Source organism: Camelus bactrianus, chromosome 5 (assembly GCF_048773025.1).
Source record: "Camelus bactrianus isolate YW-2024 breed Bactrian camel chromosome 5, ASM4877302v1, whole genome shotgun sequence".
Taxonomy (NCBI): domain Eukaryota; kingdom Metazoa; phylum Chordata; class Mammalia; order Artiodactyla; family Camelidae; genus Camelus; species Camelus bactrianus.
In genome coordinates this window covers 49662379-49687785 of record NC_133543.1, presented here as the reverse complement: position 1 = coordinate 49687785, position 25407 = coordinate 49662379, and the positions used below count along the sequence as shown (strand labels likewise).

Here is a 25407-nt window from a genome sequence, read left to right as displayed (position 1 = left end):
AAAACACATGGTTGATTATTCTCTGCCTTATATTTTATTCTGTGGAACCAGCTCTTTGGTTTTAAACAGTTTAATATTTCAATTAAGTTTCAAGAATCAGTGGATGTATATATCACTATCGTCACTCTAACAGCTTTTACTAAATATGCATGATTTATTCAAATAATGTTTAGGAGATATAATTTATAAAGTATTCCTGTTCTGGAGATATTTGGCAATCTAATGGACTTGCTGAACTGAATCATGAAACAGGTCTCTAATCACAAATGGACAGTCAATATGTAACAACCTATTGACAGAAATTTGAGAATTTTTTTAGGATATAAGATTATACATCCATATAATTTACGGAAAATATCTCTTGCGACCTTTATTTGTGAGATATGGGAGGTCCAGAATCTAGAAGGGCTTTAAAATACTAAACGGAAGCATTATTTTAGTCAGTATAAATGCACCAAAACATTTCAGCAACCCACGTTAACAGCGTTATCACACTCAGAGAAAAACCTGTTCATGTAAAAATGTGCCCTATTTGCATGCAAGCCAAGATAAAACATGGATTCTTAATGAACATGACAATTTAAAATGACACATAAATCACTATTACTAGTTTTGAATATTTGGCATTTAAAAACAACAAAGTAAGTCTATAGTTTAAATCGGTAAAACCACAAATGACACATCAAGTCTTGGCACAAATATCTTTATTAGAGGAGCTGGTGAACACATACCAGAGGAACACCTGCTCAAGAGCACACTGGCACACGTCAGTTAGCTTCTAATGTTCACACAACTGAAGTAAAATGGTACGCGCTAGGCGCAGTGACAGGCTGAGTCTGGTGCTGGTAGCCGCATTAAATTATTACAGGGCAAAAAAAATGAGCAATTTTCTCTCCTCTCCTGAGGGACTCTTAGATTCTTCAGCATCTAGGCCAATTTTCCCAAAACTTCTTTTTAAAAATTTTTATATTTCCATATTTTAAATCTGGAAATCAATGCCAAGCAGGATTTATACATGTATGAATAGGGAGTATTTTAAAATGTTCACTGCCAAACTCAGTTCAAAAGCACATCAGGCTAATATTGTTGACAACAGTTGTTTTGTGAAGGATTAAGACCCTCTAATCACCCAGCCAGCGATGCTTATAACAGGATACGATCTTGGTCAGGATTTTAACCTAATGACAAATCCATGTTACTCCTAGTGGGTGCAGCATGAGAAGAGATACTCTTAATATACCTCAGGACTTTAGAACCCCAATTAAAAATATAAGAGCAGTTTTCATTGATCAAAGGGAAATGATGGTAAAGAAAATCTAAGGAACGGCAAGTGACCTGGACTTACACAAGTCTGAAAAGGAAGGATACTTTCTGTGAGGTGGACTAAATTGCTGTGCATCCATCAGATGCATAACTATCATCTGATAATTATCAATAAATCAATTCTCTTCTCAATAATTGATTGACAGAAAGGGGATCAGAGACCACTTTTCATAGAGAGTCCCAAATCAAGAAATTCCCTGTAACAGCATCTAAAAACTGGGCTAAACAGAGAACTGTTTTCTCTCCTGGCCTCACCAGGTCAAAAAAACAAATTAAATGCTTTCCATTAGAGAGGAATTTTGAGCTCTTCCTTTAGGGTCATCAAAGGACCAGAGTGCCTACCGCCCCCTCCATTGAGAGATCCAGCCTAGATTTAGATCCTAAAAACACTCGTAATCTTTCTACATTACAGGCATCTATTTTTGTTTAAAAGTTGTTATATTCAATCATTTAACATATTGATCACAGTCAACAATAGTCTGCCAATTTTTTAGGTAAGGTTATTTAAATCACAGTGAGTCATTTACTAAAAGATGGTTTGGGGATGGGGATATGGACTTCAAAATATTCCCTATAGTTTCTCTATAAAAAGTAGAGAACAAGCAGGCAAAATACATAGCAAGTTATCCTGAGAGGAGAATTAGTTTAGTAAGATCCCCACAGAAAGTGGCAAAAAGTAATGAATGGTACACCGGCTTTTCCATAAGTGAAGAGGAAAATCAGGACTTAATAAAGCCAAGATACTGTAGCATTTAGCAAGTTAATTACTCTGCTAGATCATTATATTGGGATATTGCTTGACTTAATTCACTACACTTTGAGGGACTGAAGGAGAAAGAAAAAAAAAAAACCAAACCTTAGACTAATAGAATAAAACTAGAACTGTCGTAATAGTTTAATAGTACATTTTTATGTCTGTCCTTTGTAGTATTTTTAAACATATATATTTGTGTGAACGAAACTTATGTTTTATCGCAAGTAATTTTTCCAGCTTTACTGAGGTTTGACATATAATATTGTATAAATTTGAGGTGTACAATGTGATGATTTGATACATCTACATACTGCAAAATGATAACAACAGTAGGGTTAGTTAACATCTCTGTCACCTTACATAATTCCCTTTATTGATGTGTAGTGAGAATATTTAAGATCTACTCTTTAAGCAATGGTCAAGTATATAATACAGTATTATTAACTATGGTCACCATGCTGTACATTACATCCCCAGAACGTATTCATCTAATAAATGGAAGTTTGCACCCTCTGACCTACAGCTCAACATTTCCCCGATCCCCTGCAGGCCCTAACAACCAGCATTCTACCTTGTTTTTGAGTTCAGCCTTTTTAGATTCCACATATAAGATCACACAGTACTTGTCTTTCTCTGTCTGACTTATTTCACTTAGCATAATGCCTTCAAGATCCATCTATGTTGTTACAAATGGTAGAATTTCCTTCTTTTTAAGGCTGAATAACATTCCATTGTATATTTTGGACACTGAGGTTGTTTCCATGTCTTGGCTATTGTCAATAATGCTGCAAAGAACATGGGGGTGCAGGTATCTCTTCAACAGCCTGTTTTCATTTCCTTTGGAGATATACCCAGAATTGGGATTGCTGGATCATATGGTAGTTTTGTTTTCAATTTGATCAAAATTTAAATTGAATTGAATTGAAGAATCTCCACACTGTTTTCCATAGTGGCTGCACCAATTTACATTCCCACCAACAGTGCATGAGGGTTCCTTTCTCTCCACATGCTCACCAATACTTGTTACCTCATGTTTTTAATAGCTATTAACAAGTGGGGAAAAATATCTCATTGTAGTCTTTATATACATTTACATTTATCACAAACAATTTTTAAATTAATACTGGCATTATATTTCTCTTATATATCTGTAATCCTTAAATTAGCCATGCTGAAACTGTTGCACTATCTTGAAAAAAAGTCATCACTACCCACATAGAATTAGTGAGTACTAATAATTTTTTCCAATCCTTTGTCCTTCAAACTTTCCACATCCTCATGTTTTAGATACTCATTTGAAAACAGTATATAGTTAAATGTTTAAATATAGTCCAACAATCTTTGAGATCATTTAATCAATTTACATTTTATGTCATTACAAAATATTGCTTATGACTTCACCATCTTATATTTTCTATTTGTCCTGGTTGCATTATTACAATTTCTCTCATCTTTTTGGTCTCTTTTAGACTGAATGTTCTTTCAATTAGAATTTCACTTTTCCCTCTATTACGATAAATTTTTCTATTCTCCTCAATTTACTCTAGAATTTATAGCACACATTCTCAATTTATCAATTGAGTCCCTCCTCCTCAGACAATTCCAGGACCAAAAGAACCAATCTAACTTCATTTAAGTTCCCCGTGATGCATGTGATTATCTTGTTGTTGTGTTATCTTAATTCTCCCCATTTGTTTAGTTTCATACTTATAAAGACAAATTCCACTTAGATTTACCAACACCTTCATCATCCTCTTTGATCTCTACTGTTTCCCTCACTTGTGCGTCACTTTCCTTATACACAGAGTAACTATCAATGCAGCTTTGCTGGTGATAAACCCAGTTTTTGTTTGGCTTTTTTTTTTTAATCTCAAAATTTAGTTTTATTCCATTTTTTGTTTAAGAATATTTCCACTAAGCACAAATTTATAGGTAAGCAGTTATTTTTATTCAATACATTGGATATAACATCTTACTGTCTTCCGGCTTCCATTGGTGTTCTGGATGTGGTTCTAAACCAACTGTTGAAAGGTATCTTTTTCCTCTATTATTATTTTTGCAATTTCATAATGTAGTGTCTAAGTATGGTCTACTTTTTTTTTTTTTTTAACTTACTTGGAACTCCTTAAACCTTTAGATCAAATTTTTCATCAGTTCTGGAAAACTTTCAGGCATCACCTTGTCAAATGTTGCTCCTGTCTCCTCCTTTCCTTCCTTCTAGAACTCCAAATAGATGCACATAAGGTCCACCCACTGTCCTTCTCCTGCCTCCTTTTGTATCTTCATCTTACTATCATCATTGTCTCTTCTACTCCATCTTCCACCTCGCTAAGTGCCTCTTCTTTTATGTCTAATTTACTGTCAGACTAATCCCAGTAAATTCTTAGTTTCAATTATTGTTGTTATTTTCAATTCGTAGTTTCAGGATGATTCTGTTTCAAAGCTGCTGTGTCACCTTTGCATAAATTTTCAAGTTTGCCTTTTTTCTATCAATGAAAATAATAAATACATATTGACTTTTAGTTAGTAAGGTATTATAGGTTGTGCCTGGTTAACTTAAATAACTTAGGTCCTGGTGGGCCTAATTTTTCTTTTTAACTATTCATTTGGGAATAATTTCAAAATTACAGGAAATTCCTGAGTAAAAGCAGTACATAGAACACTCATATAACCTTTTCTTGATTGGAATATTGTTAACATTTTGCCCCTCTGCTTTACCATTCTATAAATCACTAAATAAATGAATAAACAATTCTCTATATTTACTACGTATATAATTCTTTCTATATAAATATAATTCTTCTCTGAACCTTTTGAGATTAAATTGCAAATGTGACTATTCACTCATAAAATCTTTTGTGTTTAGTTTTTAAGATAAGGCTATTATTACTTTATACAACTATAAAAAAATTACCAATTTCAGTTAATATAACGTTGTTACAACACTGCGATGCACTGAATGTTTATGTCCCCCTCAAATTCACATGCTGAAAGCTAACGCCCAGTGTGATGGTACTTGGAGGTGGGGCCTCTGAGAGGTGACCAGGTCATGAGAGTAGAGCCCTCGTGAATGGGATTAGTGCCCTGATAAGAAGAGGCCGGAGAACTTGCTGGCTCTTTCCACCAAGCGTGGATACAGGAAGTTAGTGTCTGCAATCTGGAAGAGGCCTCTCACCAGAAGCTGGCCAGGCTGGCACTCTGATCCCAGACCCTCAGCCTCCAGAACTGTGAGAAGTGCATTTCTGTTGTTTAGAAGCCACCCGGTCTGTGGTACTTAGTTGTTAGCGGCTCAAACTGGCTAAGACAAACATTTTTATCTAGTTCTCCAACCAATGTCTTATTTTGTGAATTGATACAATGATGTCACTTTTTAGCACATTTTCCCCTCCAGTACAGAATTCAATATAGGATAATGTATAAGATTAGTTGTCATGTCTCTTTGGTCTCCTTTAATTTGGAACATTTCTACATCCTTTGTGTGTGTCTTTTATGACACTGACATATTTAAACAACACAGTCTTGCTCTCCTTCTTTTAAATAGAATGACCTCATTAAGGTTAATCTGTTGTTTCCCAATGACTAGATCCAAGTTATATATTCTCAACCACAACACTACATAAATGATACTGTCTCCTTCTAAGGACATCATATATGGAGGCACAGGATGACCATCTGGCCTGCACTGACAGAGTTAATTTGGATTACAATGTGTTTCTGGTTTAAACGTATACCGGCTATTATATATGAAAAATTATTTGCTAAAGCATTTCAAACCTAGAATGATGACATTTCCTCCAGAGAGGCTTTTCATTGTCTTCTGCCAGGCACTTGAGATACTAGCTAGTCTGACCCACTTTAATCTTATGTCAAGGCTTGTGGTTTTCCAGGCCACCCATGTAACATGGAGGTGGGTTCCAAGTTGTGCAAAGACAGGTTTGCTTCCAATAAACTTACTCCTAAGGTGCAGCTCTTTACAAGTCCAGCCCCAAATGGAGGATGGTTAGCTAGTAAATCCCCCTACAGAATTCCTGGATTACACTCAGACCTGCAAGACCACCAAAAGTGCAAGTCACCCCTTAGACATCCCTTCCTTCCTGAGGATAAAAACATTTTTGAGTGCTGAACTCACTTCTAGGGGTTCTTCCCTCTCCCAGATTTCAGCACTGTAATTCTGCATGACATTGTTGCTTTTAAGAAGGTTTTATTTTTCTTTTAAGTTCCATCCAACTTTTCTTGCTGCTCTTGGTGGAAAGGGTAGGTCAAATTAATGTGTGTATCGTGGTTGGAAGCAACGTGTAACAGAAAATGATCCAACCACTGTTACCTAATGGCCACTGGGCAATTTTCACATTCACCCAAATGACAATGAGGTTTGTTCTGTTACCTCAGACTCTAAAAATCTCTTCTCACATAAATTAACCCAAAAATAGAGTGGCAGCTTCCAAGAAATCCAGAAAATCTGAAATGTATTTGAAGTAAGTCAACTGGAGTAGATGTGACTACTTTTTGTCTCCCCATCAACCTTCCTCAGGGTCACAATCAGCCCTTATAAGGAGTTCCAGAAAAGCCATGTGTAGACATGTGGGTCAGCACTCACTTCTCCCAGTCACATTTATTAGATCACTTGACCTAACAGTGACTTTTCCCAGAGTTACCAAGAAAGAAACTCACTCCTTCCTTTCTGGCATCTTTAATTTAGAGACTGCTAGTTTGGGAGTGAAGGGATACAGAGGGAGGGTGAGGTTGGAAAAAGAGAAAGAAGTCACTGGAGAATGAATTCAAGCAGAAGGTAGCCAGAATACAAAGATGCTGGGTTAGAGAATCTCCCCCTACTATTCATTGAAACCTTTGATCTTCATCGATCCGAATTTACTCCTTGGATCGTTCAGTTACGCAAAGCCAATAAATTATCCTTAGCTGTTTTGAACTGGGTTTCTGTCTTTCAACAGATTAAAAAGTTTTAAAAGGTCTGTACACAATAAAATTACGTGTATAACTATTTGAGTATCTCTCCTCTCATCCAGGTCAGTGAGCAATAACCACATGTGAAGGAAAAGGCATGTAAGATGATAAATAGCACAGTAGGAATTAAATCTAAAGAGGAGAGAAGATGGAAATGCTAATTAGCACATTTAATTTTCATGTAGTCAAATTTTTTGGTGTTTTTATTATTGACAAGCTGCCTTAGGAAAAATACGACGCACGTACATGATGAGTGTAGAACAGCGCTCCCAAACGCGTCCACACAACTTGGTGTCCGCCGTTAAGCTTATGTATTGGGTAGCATCCAAAGTGAGACATTAGCAGACAAGATAAATCATTTTTGGAAGTGCCTGAACACAGCTGAGGAGTTTCTATTCCATGCCTCCAGGGCCACCATTACTTCTCAGTTGTGACTCTGAAAGAGCCTTCTAACTCATTTCCTAGCAGGCTCTTTTTTCCCTGTTGTCAGTTCCACACATAGCAGCCAGAAACACATCACCCCACCTTCCCAGTCAAAACCCTGCAAGCCTTAACACTTCCAACACACTCTGTAATCCTTCCTGCACGCCTACAAAAGGCTCATCCGCAGGTCCTGGCTACCTCTCCAACCTCATCTCCTCCCCTGTTCCTCACTCATTCCTTGCAGCAGCACTGGGCTGCGTGAGGTTTCTCTCACACACCAGGTCCACTCCTGCAGCGCCTCTGCCCGGGGGGGTTCTTCCCAAGACAGTCAAATGGTGTGGTCCTTCCTTTAACTCAGGTCTCTGTTCAAATATCACAACTTCTGAGACAGCTTTCTTAAACTGCCCTACCTAAAACACACCGCCCACTCCTCCATCAGTTTTTATGCCCTCCTCCACCTTGTTTTCATCCACAGCACTCACAGGGCCTGACATGCTATGTTATGTTACATTGTTTATCTATTATTTTTGTCTCTTCTCCCTCCTTGACTCTCAAACCTTCCCCTCTCCTATTGCCTGTTAACTCTTTCTCTCTCTTTTATAAATTATTTTTATTATTTCACCCTTCATTGTCAACTGAGCTCCTGGAAATACAATGTGCTTTGATAGACATAAGAGAATATGAATGCTAAGTACTTTCCAAACCAGTAGATGGCTGAGATTAGAAAACAGACCACAATTTTTATGGGGTAGGTCAGTGTAGTTATGGAGTTCCCCTAGAACTTCTAATCACATGTACCACATACACTGACTCTGCCACACACACACAAAAGTGGTTCGCAAATGCTAATACCAAAGAAGTGGATATATAATTTTAAGGTGCATAAACTCTAAGTTTCCAACTCTCCTATGTTCATGTATAATCTATTTCTTCACTCTCAGAAATTCTGAAATCTTGCTATTTATTTGGGATTTTACAGCACATTAGAACAGGATGTATGAAAAGTAACCAAAAAGAATGCAAAGCAAATGTGAGAAAAAGAAAAACTGAGTAACAGGGATTAATGCCAGATCTAACCTTTCTGCTCTGGAGCAACTAGCTTTAAATACAGACCAAGGTACATTTAATAGTCTTCTTCAATCATAAGCTAAGAGAAGTCAGCTTCTTGAAATAAACCATTAATATATTTAACGGAAAAAAATTCATGATTGTGATTCATGGCCTCTTCAATGTTAAGCCAGGTCCTGCTGAGTAAATTACTCTTGCAACTGGTAAAGTTGTAAACCTAAATATGACAATGAATATGACTTTAAAATAGTGAGGAAACAAGGCTTCAAGTATAAGTCCTCAGTCCAAACAGGAGTTCCTGTATACTGAAATCACTGCTTTAGATATTTGGGGTTATTTTTCAGGATTTTATATAGATGGAAAAAGATCAGCCATCATAAATACTTGTGATGCCTCTGATGACATAATATAGTTCTCACATCCTACCTGAGTTACAGGGGAAATTAAGTACAGGATGCTGTTCTCCCATCACCAGCTAAAAAAGGGAAATAAACTATGAACTTAAAATGGGCCTTTAAAAAATCTAAAAGTAGAAATGTACTCAGCTCTGCACCCCCATCCCCACCCTGCAGAAAAAGCTTTGATTAGAAGCCAAATATCTTGGTTTCATTTTTAAACTGATTACATGGAGGCAATCTTATTGGAGAGTTTTCCAAGTTTGATTTGAGAGTATCACTTCCTGCATTTCCCAATTTTAAATTGAAATGTGAAATAATAAAAGAGCATAGTAAATATATGACAGAGGATATGAATAATATAGACAGAAATTATAGCCACTGTCTGAGGAAGATGGCGTTGCTTTTCCAGTTATTAGACAACCCTGGGCCTGCTCCTTTCTAGTAATAAACATATAGATAAACATATACATATGCCTATACATGTGCATGTATAGATGGATGTATATTTGAAATTTTACCTCCTTTACTGAGTCTGTTCAGCAGAGGGGGGGAAGTTGAAAATTCATTCTACACCAAAAGCCAATGAACAAAAATAGTTCACTTTTTGTTTGAGGCTTTGGTGTTAGATTTTTGGCTCCATCAGAAGCTCATTTTTGAGTCTTGGGAATGTTGGCTAACCAACTATCTTGTCCTTAGTTTCACCATCCATAAAGTGAACGTATGAGTGACAACTACCTCCTAAGGTTTTGCTAAGTATTAAATTATATAATTCCTGTAAAAAAAATCAATTCTATATCTAACATGTAGTAATACTTCTAAATATATATTGTTTTATTATTATTTTAAAAGCTTAATGAGATAGGAACGATTGCTCTATTTGCTAAAAGGATATGTTAACTTCATTTTAAGATTTCATGATGTCATCCCTACTCCTAGTCATGGGATGAACATTTAACTATAAATGCAATTTTAAATGAGTTATGTTTGTAGAGCTTGAGAAGCTGCTGCTGGTCTTTTTACTGAAGACACCCACAAGGTTTTGAACTATCAACCGGTGGGGCGGGGGGGGGGGGGGACTCTGGAAGAGCTAAGAGTGAAATCTCTGAGTGTGACTAGTAGGAAAAGACAGAGAAGGGGTGGTCTTGGCAGTGATCTCCCTGCAGGGCACAGGGAGGGAGACAGAGGAGTTTCAGCACTACACAGGCAAAGCAGATGGATTCTTTAAGATTTGACCTCAGACAATAGTCCTGGCAGACCACTGGGGGCATGTCCAAAGCAAGCCCTTTAGACAGCTTTCCCACTGCCCTCCAGAGGTTTCAAGATGATCCCTTCTACTCACCGGTGCACTGTCTCAGAAATGAACATCTTTATTATGAAGACATTCAAAATCAGTTCACTTGACAGGAAAGATAAGTAGACAGAACGGTAAAATATAGTGCTTCAAACAAGAGATGACACTCGTCTCATTCCAGTCTCTTTGAAATTAACTGTGAGCTTAATACTTTGAAGATAATGTGATAATCAACTGGGCAAAGATAACAAGATAGGCTATGATATAAAATGCATTTCAATAAAGGGAGATAATGTCACTGCATTCATTTCCCAAGGAGTTAGTGGGGGAAAATGCATACTTCACTTCATTCCTTCCTGCCTCACTTCAAGTTAACAAGTTAACTCATACGTAAAAAGAGTATTTTTCTCATTATAGTTATTTTGCTTCTTCATAAAGATATGCATGTCTTCATAAAGATCACAGGAAACCTTAACAAGTGGCCATCTATTTCACGGGGTAAGTATGTTTATAGTATGATTTATGTGCTATATTATTAACTCACTCTTGAGTATATTTTAATGAAATATGTAGAATTTAATAAAAACTTAGTAGACAGTCTGATTTCGCTTAGAGTGTTTGAGAGAGAGAAAAATCTCAGCATGACAAGAGCTTAGTGAGCACAGGACAGGATGTTAGGAGGTTAAGTCTAAGAAGTAGCAAAGAGGCAAATTCAGGACTGCTCCAAATATTTGAATTTGTTCTTCCAAAAAGAAAAAAAAATCTATCACAGGAATGAGGGTGAAAGGAAACTGAGTGATTAAGATGTCTTTTGATATATGGAAGGGAGTGAGAGAGGACTTTTGAAGACAACACGCGTTGCACTGCAAACTCTAGGATGCACTCATCTGTATTAAAAAGATGAAAAATCTCACATCACTGAATAATAGCAAAGATGTTAGAACTATCAAAATTTCTAACTTATATTCAGTACAAAATATTAAAAAACAAAAGGGAAAATCTAGTGGTGTTTTCTTCATTTTTAAAATTTAAAATGTAAAACACTGTAGAAAACAGGAGATAAAAAAACACAGAAGGAAACACCTATCTTCCCATTATTCTATAACACATTTATAATTTTAGTTTACAGGTGTAGATTTTATCTATTTATAGTAGAACCTGCAAAAATTCTGTTCTCTGTTTTCCCCAAGAAACATTACAGCATATGCATTTTTGTTTTGTTATAATCCTCATATTTACTCCCAATGGCTGCATATTCTCCTCAAATGTGTGTGCCCAAGTGTATTACTGGATACTTGAGTTTCTTCTGATTTTTTCAGTTCACATAATATATCCATCAACATCTTCAAACATATGACCTTTTCCATATTCCATACTATTTCCTTAGGATAGATTCCCAGAAGTAATATTAATGGATCAGGCAGTATGAATATTTTTATAGTATCCCCCCTCTGCATATGCCAGATTGCTTTCCAAAAGGACTGTGCCAATTTTAATTGCAACAACCAGTTTCTGAAAGCACCAGATTCACTGCATCCTTGCCAACATGGGACATGATTATTTTTAATATTATCATTTAGTAAATGAATAATGAGTCCTCATATTGCTCATATAATTGATTTAGTCCAAGAGACCAAAGGATGGGAAAGGAGAATATCTGAAATCAAGGAACAATTTAACAAAAATCTCTTTATTCTAGTGCCTATCATTGTGGTCAAGATGACTAAGCAGATGCTGGAAGATCATCAAGTAAGATTAGTTCACAATAAATTGCATACACATGAGGCACACTGATAGGTAAGTGTAAAGCCGGTCAGGTGTCTCTAGGGAAATGTCATGAATCCGTCTCTGGTCCAGTTCAATTCAGCACTACTGATCATGCAACTGAAGACAAGGAAAGCAAGGTAATCATGTACGAATAAACAAATACACTTACATTTTCGAAGTAAACAGCATACACATTTTAATCTAGCGACTCCCCTTCCACGTCTTAAAGATTCTTGTACACACGAAATAATGTGCACAAGATTATTCACGACAGTACTGGTTGTGTTAGCCAAAAGATCTGAAAAATACAGTCGTTCATCAGGAGGGGACTGTGTAATAGTAACTAAATTACAGTACTTTCAACAAAATACCATGAAGTTTAAAAATGAATGAGGAAGGTATGTATCAACTTTGACAGTCTTTCCAAGATTGCCCAGTCTAAAAAGCAGAAAGCAAAACACACACACAGTCACACACACACACACACACACACACACACACACAATGTTAGCATTTGTATAAAAACTGGGGGAAGAAAAGCAACAAGTTAAAAGTTCATTGTTTGTATGTACTAGGCAACCTTTGAAAAGATACCAAGAAAGTATTAAGAGTGATCACCTATTTGGGGAAGATGAGTCCTGGGTATAGGAGGGAGGAGTATGGAAGGGAGAATTTTTACCATGTGTTTTTTGAACCATGTGTATATTATCCGTTCAAAAAGTATATACATCCCTACAAAAGAAAATAACAAAATGATCCTCTCCTATGCCCTGGAATGGTACTAGCCATTAGACTGCACATCTTCACCAACTACAAGGCAGCAATGGTTATTAGAGAGAATCAATGATCAACCAATTTTCTTTTTCTCTTCTGTGCCAGTCACTGCATTATTTGTTCAAGTACAATTCATGTGGTCATCAAAATCATCCCATACAGAGCTCAGCCAACATGCCAGAGTGAACTGCTACTTAAAAATGTATTACAATAGCAATGTCTTAATGCTTTTCAGAAAATCCCACCCATTTTTATATCCAGACCCTGGTTCTTCTTTAAAAATTATAATTTCTGAGCTGTAGGTATAAGTAAGAGGAAAATATTCAAAATAATCAGCTATATTTGCCTTCTGATTTATAAAAGGAGGCATGGTTTTCTGCTTTATTATACTTAAATTTTACAGTGTCTTTTATTTTATTTAATGAATAACTGCACCAGACTATAGTTTCCTTCCTAAGATATAAAGCACGTATTGTCTTGATTTAAGCACGAGCCAACGGGAATTAGCAGAGTAAATGGTGAAATACACACACGTCAATACTTGTAATTATTTTTATTCTTTGTTTAACTTTCTACGCTAGTAAGAATTCTTCATTTGCACCATAAAATGCAAATACTTTAAATCTTACTACACCAAGATACAGATTAAAAAGCAAACTCCAAGATGGCTCCTGAAGTTTTCCAAGTTGGAAACTAGCCAATTTCAATTGAGATATAGAAGCTAACTTAATGTGGAAAAAGGAATATTGTACAAATAGCTCCTTTCCTTCCAAAATTAAGTATATAAGTAGTCCAATGTTTTGCTTCCAAAATAATTACCTAGAAGCTCAAAGCCACTATCACATCTCCAATTATTCTTGTTTTTTAATATAGATTTTTGTATGATTATTAAAGTAGTGCCTGTTCCTGCCAAAAAATATTTTTATATGCTTAAACACAAAATCCCCATAATCCTACTACCGCAGAAACAAATGTTAATGTTTCACTTAAGCCTTTTGTATATGTGAATGTAAGCTCCTCCTTTACATTAAATTTTGTATTCTTTTTTCACTATTATTTCATCAGCATTTTCCAATGTTATTACCAAGCTTTCAAAATCATGATTTAATGGTATACACCTAATTTTATTATTCCTATATTACTGGCCAAATAAATTATTTTTACTCTCAAACTACAAAAAAATGGCATTTTAATAAAACTCAATGTTATTTCTGATTAATTACATGGAATTAATTTCTAGAATTGGTATTACTGAAACAAAGGCAACATTTTTAAGGCTTTTGATTCACACAGCAGATGCCTGTTGTTTCTACATGTCCAGCATGCGTCTGCCCTCCTCAGTTAACATTCCCATGATACTCCTTTGATTGTGGTCTTGATAGGATTGGCAATCAAGGTGCCCAGGGATCCACTGACGTAGGTGTGAATGGAGCTAGGTCATACTTTTCACTCTAGGAATTTGGGCCTGGAGCAAATTGACACATGGACAGAAAAGGATTGATGCTGACTCATCCCAGTGATGGTACCTGGCAAAGATTTCATCACTTTCTCCAATGATCTCTTGTAGCTATTGTTTTCTCTTTTTTTTTTTTTTTTTTGATTCTGTAAACTACAAAATGCCTTCCTTTTGTTGTGGATCTTATTCTTTAAGTTAGTCATGTTTAATTTCTGTAGCATGCAACAGCAGAATTCTGTGAACACCAACGAACAGCCTTACCAGAATTTTAGAGGTAATTGTGGCTCACCTCATCTTCACCTTCTCCATCAACTTTTATAAATGAATCAACCTTCACTTATAATCTCTGCTACTTTGATAAGCTAAAAAGTGCTTCCCCTACATTTTTTTAATTAGGTTAAAATTCTAGATGATTAATTGGCCTTATATATTTCTGGCTATAGTAGATTATCAATTTATTCCTTTGTCCATTTTTCTACTGGTATACTTGGAAATTTTTTAGTAGCCAATAGCAATGCCTATTGTCCCCAGTTATGTTCAAGACACTAGGGATAAAATGATGAATAAAATTATCAGCTTCTCTCTTTAAAAGGTTTTCAGTCCAGTGAAGTGAATGGATATCAACTGTGAATTGTAATATTCTGAGATAAGTCCTCTAGTGGGAGAAACCACTGAAAGGTTTTTGTAAAGAGTAGTATTAAACTGTTATCAGTAATTTGCATTGAAAATATTTCCTTGATTTACTCATAGCATTTTTGACTTAAAGTTGTTCAATTTTATAATGTCAAATCTTTATATTTTCCCAATGTTTGTGTTTAAAGTCTCCTTTTTCTTCTAAAGTGACTTAGAGTTTTTTTTTTTAATATTAAATTCATCTGACATTTGTTTTGAAATGCAGTATGAGACAGGGAGTGTACATTTTTCACAAAAAAATTACTCAATTTCCCCAGTACTATATATTGATTATTTTTTGTTTTCCCACAGATTTGTGATTACTGCATATTATGCCTTATTTATTTATCTTAGAGTTTGTGTCTGAGGTTATTTTAATTTCTTCTTCACGTCTGTTTGTAATTAATACAGTATATTAACAGGCAATCATTTTACTATCTTCAAATAGTTGGTAGTGCAACCCTGTCTCAATGTGTTTTTATTTAAACATTTTTTTGCTACTATAACTTATTTGCTATTCCATATGAACCTTAGAATCTCTAAGTTTTACAAAAATTTCTTTGGATTTTAATTTGAATTGTCTGTCATATGAATGTATATACACATAATACACATTCAGCATTCCTATTTTGGAAATGTCTCTACTTTTCTGCATTTACTGTAAGTAACCACTAGCAAAGGTCTGAGTTTTAATATCCTCTGAATCTTGGCTAACAAAAAGTAAGGAGAAAATTTCAAGCAGCTCCGAAATAACTCCTTACAATGTTTAACATATAAAATTATCTATCTGTCTATTTACAGAGAAGCAGACTGACAGAGGGAGAAAGACAGAAAGAAGGAATCAATAAAGATGCGGGGATGGGGAATGACTACTTTAGCTGCCTTGAAGAAATTTCAGGATTGACCTATTTTTTATTTTAGTCAGGAAGGTTAGAAACTAAAGATTATCTTTTACTTCACTGAATAAAGGGAATTAGATCAAAATAATCACTAAAATAACTTTACTGGTATAATTCATTATTTTTAGTTGTTACTTATTATAAAATATAGTACCTCTCCTGTCTGTAATTAGATGGCTGTGTTCACTCAGAGAAATCAATATGTGTTACACATATTCAGTTCATCTAACTCCTCAAAAACTGGAATTCAAGGAATTAGTAAGGCTATGGTTATTTTATAGGCATAGAGACTAAAGTTGTGATGGACTAGGGGGAGAAGTCACCAGCAAGGAAGGAGTCTAACTGTTAGTTCCTGCACCCTGTTCATGCAGCCACAGTGCATTTGTGTACATTTAGTGCAATTTTTCTTGTCTAGTAGCATTTGAATTTGCAACCAATTGTATACAAGTGAACTATACCTCTGGCAATTGCCTTTGATTGAGTGTCAAGGCCCTGGGGAAGTCATCCACAAATTTTGTTGTTCAGTGAGGCATTGATTCAGCCCTGATGTCATCTATATATGCCATGAAAACATTTCATAGTCAAAGACCAAACAAAATGCTAACTGTAATAACTCAGAACCAAGCGCAGAATATCAGTTATAAACCATCTCTTCAGTTACAAATTTGCATTCTAGGACAATGAAGTGTCTCTTCAAGCCACTGTGGGGGTTGTTTTCCGATAGAACCTAGCAATAGATTTTTTTTTCTCTATCTTTTGCCTTTCCTTGAGTAATGAGATACTAGTTCTTAAAAATCCTGTCCTTATCCATGAAGATTCCCTCTCTCTGCTGGGCTTTGTTTTGTTTTTGTCTTATGTTAACTTAGAGCAGTAGCTCTTAAGCTTTTCTTAACCACTTTTCCTTACTATGGAACATTCGAGAATGGAAAAAGCTTGCAAACAATTTTGGTATTTCCTGGAGTCCCTGAAGTTCACCTACTGATCACTTTGAAGCCCACAGACCTCTAGAATTAAGAAATCCTGTTTTAGAGATACTAGCAAATACTTTAAAGGAATTCTATAGACAAAATGACTGCATTAAATAGAAATATTTTACATACAAACATACCTCTAGCCCTATGAATCTTAGATGACATCTCTAAATGCCTCCCAACTTATTTTCTTGATCCCAACATAACATTAATGCAATGTACTGTCATTTCAGATAGTAAAATACTTAGAGGCACAAATTGGTAGTCATTTCTTCCTGTATCATTACAATGATTAACTTTCTGTAGTCAAGTTCTTCCTTACACACAGGGGAGTTAGGGCTAAGGACCTGGGTTCTTCGCATGTCTAAATACCCGCTTCCTGTTTAGCTGTCATCTAACTGTTTCATACTCAGCCAGGGCCAACTCTGTGTGTGAGGTATGGTAACTGTTGGCTGGTTTAGTTGCTTTTATAAAACACTGTTTCCCTGAAGTTTTGCTATTCGAGGCAGAAAGGAGAAAAGCTAGGGCAAAAAAAGTTATGGCTTAGGAAGGTGGTATATGCATTCTCGAATCTGGAAACATACTGAAACAGCATTACCAGAAGACCTTTCCCCATCTCCTAAAACCGGATTGTTAGAGCAGCAATCTTGAAAACATTTCTTGGAGGATGGAAATCGATTTAGAAATGACTATTAGCATTGGGTGCCCTGCACTAGTATCTGATCATAATAGAACTTGTGAATGAGTTGGCATTAGTTCGTTATGTGACATGGCTTCTTGGGAGCACAAGTTCAGTTTCCTCTAATATGAAAATACTGTTCACAAACCAATTTCTGAAAGGCAAGCTAAGGTCCATCCTTTAGATGAAGGTAAAACAAACAAAAACAATTATTTTGAGATACAAGCTAAAGACCCGGAAGAAATTAATGAAATGGAAAGCACAGAAAATGACCTGGAATCATAATTGCACACTGTTTTATGCCCAAGAGACTAGAACTTGGGAAAATATTGCAAGGTTTTAAGTGTAGTTGAACTGACTGGATAACCAAATCAATTCTGCATTAAAGATAAACTTATATTGAAATTTTTGAAGTGTTTTCGTTTGCATTTCTTATTAGATGATTGGATCGTGATGAGCCTTTTTTTTTTTTTTTGGATGCATAAACATTAGGAAAACTTTGACCTCAAACTCTAGGGTTTTAATCAACTTTCACAGAGGTACATGAATATGTCTATGTCTCTCATTGTGAAAGAAGTAGAATATTCTCATTACAATTATGCTTTTGGATCCTTTATTACTACTTCCAATTCATTCATCCCCTAAAAAACTGAGGTTCTGAGATTTGACTGTGGATAGTCATAAATGCCTTTTAAAATGTTAATTTGAATGAAATATGTTAAAGGATAACCTTCCCCACTCTAGTTCCTCTGAAAAACATTATTTGATTTTAAAGATTGTTTTAAAGGACAGATACCTCATCATTTTATTGCTTAATCATCTTTGAATCTCTCTTAACCTTTAACCCTCATCATATTCAGTGTTGTTTTCAGACATATAGCTTCAGAAGTACCATGCATCAGATTATCACCATGATTCCAGTGCAGTTCTTAGATTCATTTGACTACACTTGTGCGGGCGTGTGGGTAGGTCTGTATTAATCAGTGAGAAAATGAGATGGAAAGAGACTGAAACATGGAATAGAGGGTTTAGAAAAAATACGTTGGTAGGAGATAAACCTTCTATAAGTTACTCACTTACGTTTTTGTTTATGATCTGTTTTACCCAATAAAATAAGATTTATGAGGGCAAGGGTCTTTGTCCGATTTATTCTCTGATATAGTCAAAGCTACTAGCACAGTGTTTTGCACAAAGAACACAGTACAATTTGTTAAATTTCACTTGAATAAGCCACTATCATAATTAATTAGTAATAGATGACCTAAGAGGATGAGAATTTTGCCTTATGAAGTACATCCATCATTTAGGACAGGTTGGTGAATTTGTTTCAAATGCAGGAGTGGTAATATTCTTCCTGAAAGCCTTTCCAGTATATGTGTGTGTATGTGTATGTATGTGTATGTGTCTGTGTGTGAGGAAGACAGAGAAAGACAGGGATAGACAGAGAGAGACTGCAAATGAATTTCTGATTTACTGAACTGATTAAGGTTTTTAATTCCCTGAAACATGTTAGTTTTCAAAAAACAAAATTATTTCATTATTAATTAAATGAAAATAAATTACTATAAAATAAAATAAACATTACTATCTTAACAATGCAGAAAATAGTCATGACTATTTAATAAATTAAATATGTTTTATTTAATAAGATCATGGTATTTATTGCATCGCTATTCACAGTCAATGTGATCTTTTTAGAAAAGTTATGCAGTATTGAAATTAAAATCTGGTATAGGTCAAAAAGTAAATTTAGTGGCCTAGAGTCTTGACAAGTTGACATTTACTTGTGTTACTAAAAATCCATGTAGAAAATATGGCAGTCTGAGCTCACGGGCTACCCTGCAGCAAAACAAGTCAAAACTGAAGTGAATTTGCAGAACTGGCAGAACTTGAATTGCTTGTATAAACTAAGTGGCTTGCACTATTCCCTCCCCTAAGCCTGAGCGCCCCCTCCCACACACCCTGCATCATTTTTGCTCTCAGTCACGCATAGACAATGCTGCGTTATCCTAGTATTTCTTCTCATTGACACATTTCTCTGCACTGTATTACATCTCAGCTGGTGGCTTTGAATATATATTTAATTATCTGAAAAAAGTTCCTAAAATAAAAGCCCCTCCCAATAAAAACACCTTAAAATGAGTAAAAAGGCTCCGTTTCTGTTTAAAAACGTGTGGATTTACAGGATGTTACTTATTAGCAATGTGAAAAACCACATTTTTAGGCAAGTAGTTAAAATTTCCCTTAAAAGTTCCACTTTTATTATCAAATATTATTGGTAATTAGGTTTTAACTTAAGCTTATTTTTAAATTATTAATTAATAAATGCATAATACATTGTAAACCTATTCCCCCATATCCACTAATAGGGGAAAACAGTTTTTATCAGCTCAAAGCACTACATAAATGAAACACAAAACTAAAATCAACTACCTAATATGTTTAATAATCTTAATGAAGTCGTGGAAGTTACAACTAAATATTGCAATATTAAAATAATCATCTTGCAACAGGTAAATTTTGCATTGAAATGTAATAACCACAAGCTATAGTCTATTTAATTATATCAGAAAAATAGACTTTTAAACCAGATATGAGAACTATTAAGGGGAAAATAGTTACTACCAATTTTCTACTAACCCAAATGCAACATGTAAGTGTTCAACTAAAACAGTACTAAAAATTCCATTTACAGTTCAAGAATAAGTGATGAAAAAATGTGCAACCATTCTCCAACATAAAACGAACATCACTCCTAGTTTACCAGAAAGTTATTCACCTGCCTTGTAAGTATTTTGTATTACTAAACTGGGGGAAAATGCAACCTGTACAATTAAAAAAAAAAAAACTTGAAAAAAAAATGCTGACATTTTGGACAGCTCCATCCTAATTTTCCTACAGTATTTCTATTAGATGTCTTACTTTCATTTCTTCTGCTTTACCAAGTCAGAAATGAGCCCAACCAAAGTGATTTCTGTCGCTTGGGTTGGGTTTTATTTTTGTTGTGCTATACTGCGTTGTGTTTTGGGGTAAAAGATTCCTCCAGTGACAGAGATTAAGGAGCTAGATAACCGGGAAAGTGCCGTTCTAAGTTCAAGATCAGGCTCCCTATATTGAACCAAGTTTTATTTTGCCAAAGATGCTAGCTGGTAAGAAGACGGCTGCCCACTCCCATTCCCCGCTGCAATCCCACCGCCTCGGTAAAGGACCACCGCCTCTCCATCTGTGCCAGAGTAAGGACAGTTTGTTAATGCCTAAGTATTTCAAGAACTTTCCAAGCCGACTCCTAGGAGACAACGGGCCACATACAAAACAATCGCCAAGAGTAAGTTTGTGAGTCCTGAAGAGGGATGGAGAAACCACTGCACTGGGCTACGGAGATTCGTACTTAGCCCAGCAGCACCATCCATTTGCAGCAGCGCATAAAATCCTCCTTCTGCGGAAAGGTTTGCAGCGCGGGTAGAACTCCCAGGGGCTTTACAAAATAAAATAATTTAAATATAAAACTAAAACAGCGTAGGCATTGGAGGATGCTTGGTTACCCACGGTGGTTAACGTACTCTGGGTCTGGTTGCCCAGACCCCAACGGGCCGGAACTTTCTCGGAGGGCGGAGCCACCCGGCAGTCCGCAGCTGCCCTGGGCGCGCCAGGCCGGGTCCCGACCCGGGAAGGTACTGGGCCGAGGTAGCCGGGTGAGGCAGGGGCTCCACGTGAACGCGTACTCGAGCCCCTCAACCCGTTTCAGCCGCTGAGTTCGGTCTCTGGCACCCGTGTCCCACGCTGGCGCGGGCCAGGAGCAGCCTCCATCAGCCCCTCAAAGCGGGACCCTATCCATTCCCAAATCTGCGCTCCCAGAAAGTGTAGTGAGCTTCCTACGTGAGGCGTCAGGCACAAAACACAGTCGCCACTCTCCGAGCCTAGTCCTATTTCCCAAGCCTAATTCTACTCCCCTTTCTCTGTCCTCCTCTTATCCAGAGAGGCGGACCAACCGTTACTTTCCCCTCCCATCCGAAGTCCCCGGAGCAAAGTGGGACTTTGGGCAGCCTCGGTGAATGCGCCGGTCCCCTGGAGCGCTGGATCCACAGCTCCCTCTTTCCATTAAGGCAATAAAGTTCAATTTGCCCCGCTCTTAATGAGCCACGATAGAGTTCCCCGTGCGTTCCATGCGCTCTCCCTCCCGCTGAGCAAAGAGCTTCCTATTCACTCCATCCCGGTTTGGATCCCTGAAGGACGTCGGTTCACGCGACAGGGGACTCGCCGCGCTCCCAGCAAAGTGCCCCAAACCGCGCGCCCACACACGCATACACACGCACAATACCATTCCCGCGTTATCAAAGTCTTTCAACGCGTATGGGAGAAAACACAAGCAGGAGTGGCACCGGAGCGAACATCAGCCTACCCGTGCGTCCGGACTCGCTGTCCGGGTCCCAAACACCCTTGTCCGAATGACCCAAGCACAACAAGCCTCGTAAACCTCGCAGATAACCCCAGTGGTCCCGGAGGCGACGCGCGAACCGCCGGGCCGGACCTTACCAGTGGGGCGCGTGGTCTCCCGCCGCTCGGCTGGCCCGCTGGCCACAGGGACGCTGCAGCCGGGGTCCCGAAGATGCTGCTGCTCCGCTGCCGCTGCCCGGCTCCCCGGCGCCAGCATCACTTCTCCGCCGCCTCCACCTCCTCGCGCTCCTTTCTCTCAGCCGCCCCTCCCCGGTGGCCTCCTGCAAGACCGGCAGCGCCGGCGGCGCGGTGGGGTGGGCGGCCGCGGAGGCGGCGGCGGCCGCGCGAGCTCGCCCAGCTGCACGGGTTTGAGGAGCCGCGGCGGCAGCCGTAGCACACGAGCCCGGCTGCGCTTCCTCGGCGAAGGCTCTGGCCTCGTCGACTGACAACGCTCGGCAGCCAATCACTGCCTCTCCCCGTGCGGCGGGGGGAGACCAATCACAGCGGAAGGCCCAAGGTTTTCCTCCGCCTTTGCTCAGCAGGCTTGTTTCCGGGAGAGGTGGCGAGGCTGCCGGCGTTGGGATGGGGGAGGCGCGGGAGGTGCACGGCGTGGGGGCTCCTGGCTCGGGAGCTGTAGATGCGGCGAGACGGCAGAGCCCGCCAAGGTGGGCCTGGGGCGTTTTCTGACTGCCAGGAGCCCACGGCTCGGCAGAAAAGGGCGCCCCGGGGTGACTCTGTCCCCAGAGCCTCGGCCCAGAGGTTCAGCGTCTTGGCATCCCTGTGCAACGGTCGCGGGACCCGAATACGAACGGCATTGTAGAAGAACGAGTCCCTGGAGGTGGTCGCCGCCTTGAAGGAATCACGCGAACAGTCACCAGACAGCGCCCCCGTCCTTTCCCCTTTGGCAGCTTTGGCATCTGAAAAGAGTGGTACTTCTGAGCTTCCGAACCTCTCCTCGTAGTAACCAGCCCAGAAGTGTGCCCGAGCTATTAGAGGCACCTGGAGAAATGTTCGCAAAGTTGTAGGTAGAGTGGACTTTCCCTACCTTCCTTCCAAATAAACTTCTCCAGCTTCACCTCGTCTCAAAACACCTGAGGTAGCAATGAGATAGTTTAAATAGGCTACCCAGTTGGCTTGCCTTTCCCCCCACTTTGAAGAATCACTTCTGAATGTTAAAATAGGTGTTTGTGTGTGAGTGTTGTGTGCGCGCGTGCTTGACAAATACCAGGGAAGTGATGTTATTTAACAAGGAAAGGGAAAAAAGTGGCAAACTCTTTTCCCGCACCATTCTCTCCTCAAAATTGTAATGATCTTTCCTTGTGCAGCTTTTTAAGTCCCTTCAGTGCAAATACGTCTGAATAGTCCGGAGTTCTAATAAGTCTATAATCCGTGTTGCAGCTTTAAAAAAAAAAAAAGTAAGCTAAGTACTACGTGAAGACTAACAGGTGTGGGTCTTTCCTCAAACGGCCTTCTCTAATTTACAAGGTTGTTGTGAAGGTCAAAAATCAAGTGTATAAATCAGCTACATCCTTGTCTGACAAATAGTTGGAATTCAGTGTATGTTAGTTTTGCTGCTGCTATTTCTAATTATATTTAAGTGATATTTTTCTTTTTGCAATAATCACCTCTTTCTTCATTTACCTTTCTTCTAAAGTAAATAATATATAATTCCATATAACCTGTGATACCCAAAATAAACCCTGCCTAAATTTTATGAGCACTATAAGGAAAATGTGATTGCAGAGTAGACTTGAATGTTACCATCTGCTAGTACTATAGAATACGTATGCAAATCAGTACCATTCCTCCCAATTTTCTTATACCCTTTGGCCCCCTCTTCAGTGATTTGACCAGTCTAGCTTGGTAACTAGACCATCTCTGATTAAGGAACCATCTTGCAAATACAACAGGTGATACTTATTTTTAATGCTAAAAACAGGTATGTCCCACATCACTTTGAATTTTTAATCTAGAGAAAGTTTTTTTTGTTATTGTTTAGTTTTAGAATGATTTATTCATTATTTTTTGTAATTATTGTGTAACTTAAAGTCAACACCCTCATTAACTACATGAGGTGATCAGTAGAGGAATAGAGTTTAAGCCTGGAAGAGAAAGAAAAAAAAGTAAGTGTTATATTCAGACTTCAGGGAGGAGAAGGGAGTTGTTTTTTGCAGTAAGCAGAAATATTAAAAAGGATATCTTAAAACTGGAAAATGTAAATGCAATGGCAAGTTAGAAATATCTCTGAGAAAAGATAAGTTGAGAATGGTCATCAATCAAGACTAATCCTGACTAAAGCAAGCATGTAAAATATGAAAATGTTACCAAACTTTAGGATATTGTAAGCTACTTTAAAACTTTCAGAGATGTGCATACACAAATATCTACATAATTTTCCTAATGATTCCTTCATGCCCTGCCAAGTATACTATTGTCCAGTATCTTATAATTTTTTTCATATCTGGTATTTTGCAACATTTAATCCTGAAAATATATGGCTCCTATGTACCCTATTCCTTAGTGATTAAGATAATCAAATGGCTATCTTACAGAAGCAAAAAAGTTAAAGAAAATCAACAGCATCAATACAGATACAACAGTAATATCTCACGTCACTAGTGCACTTCAGCAGCTCTAAGCAAAACAAACCTGCACAATCAACAACCTACTAAGAGTGAAGACCATGAAATACTTATAATCAATGAAGATGGAAAATTAAGAAAAAAATTTTTAAGTAGCTGAAAAGGTTGCATGCTGATGCGAGGTTTTATGCATTTATGAATTTCACAGGATGTATTGGACAGAAAGTCCAGTGTTATTTAATTACAGGACTTTAATGAGCTAATTATATTTAATTAATAACTTCTTGATGTTTCCTATTTTTTTGCCTTATGTATGTCGGTTTTTCTCTCCATACAATGAGAGAACTCACCTTGTTAGTGGAGGAATAAATTTGCTTAGACACCACTTAAATCTATAACCACTTGCGTAATCTTGAACATATGTGAAATAATATCATATTAATTAATGCAAAAAGTCTATATCAAGAATAGAAACTGAATACTACATTGGAGTCAGTTCTGACAAAAGGTACAAGAGGCAGAGAACTGTATAAAAAGGAATAAAATCAGTCTAGTCTCAGCTCTGGTTATGACTGAGTAATCGTAGGTCACTCAAACTTCCATAGCATCCCTTATCTGTAAAACAGAGATTAAAAACAAGGTAAACCTGTAGCTGTTTTTCTCAGATGTGAGGATTAATTTATAATTGGAACTGCAAGCCACAATGCGCTTTTTGCAGAAAAGAGTTTCCAAAAAGGTAGAGCACTGGAATTTAATAATATTACCCTCTTCCAAATGTGACTTAGTTTAACTTTCACAATAGCCCTGTTCAGTTTGGATACATAATATCTATTTCTGAAGATAAACCTATTAAGTTCCAAAAAGGCTCTTTTACCGATCTTTCGATAAATTGACCATCAAACAAAAACACTTTTTTTGTTGATGCTGTCCCAAGAGAGTGTTTTTCCCGTGGTT

At 37.6% G+C, this 25407-nt stretch overlaps 1 protein-coding gene across 3 annotated transcripts in view; it reads right to left on the bottom strand.

The window, feature by feature from the left end:
• B3GALT1 (beta-1,3-galactosyltransferase 1) overlaps positions 1–22977 on the bottom strand; it is a 490600-nt gene extending 467623 nt beyond the window's left edge. For 2 of the 3 annotated variants that reach the window (XR_012507014.1, XM_074363835.1), the window contains exon 1: positions 21971–22971. The gene's annotated coding sequence lies outside the window, so the exon portion shown is untranslated. Of the gene's footprint in view, positions 1–21970 lie in introns of all 3 variants that reach the window. The other variant, XM_074363837.1, reaches the window with a different exon arrangement.
• Positions 22978–25407: the final 2430 nt, after the last annotated feature.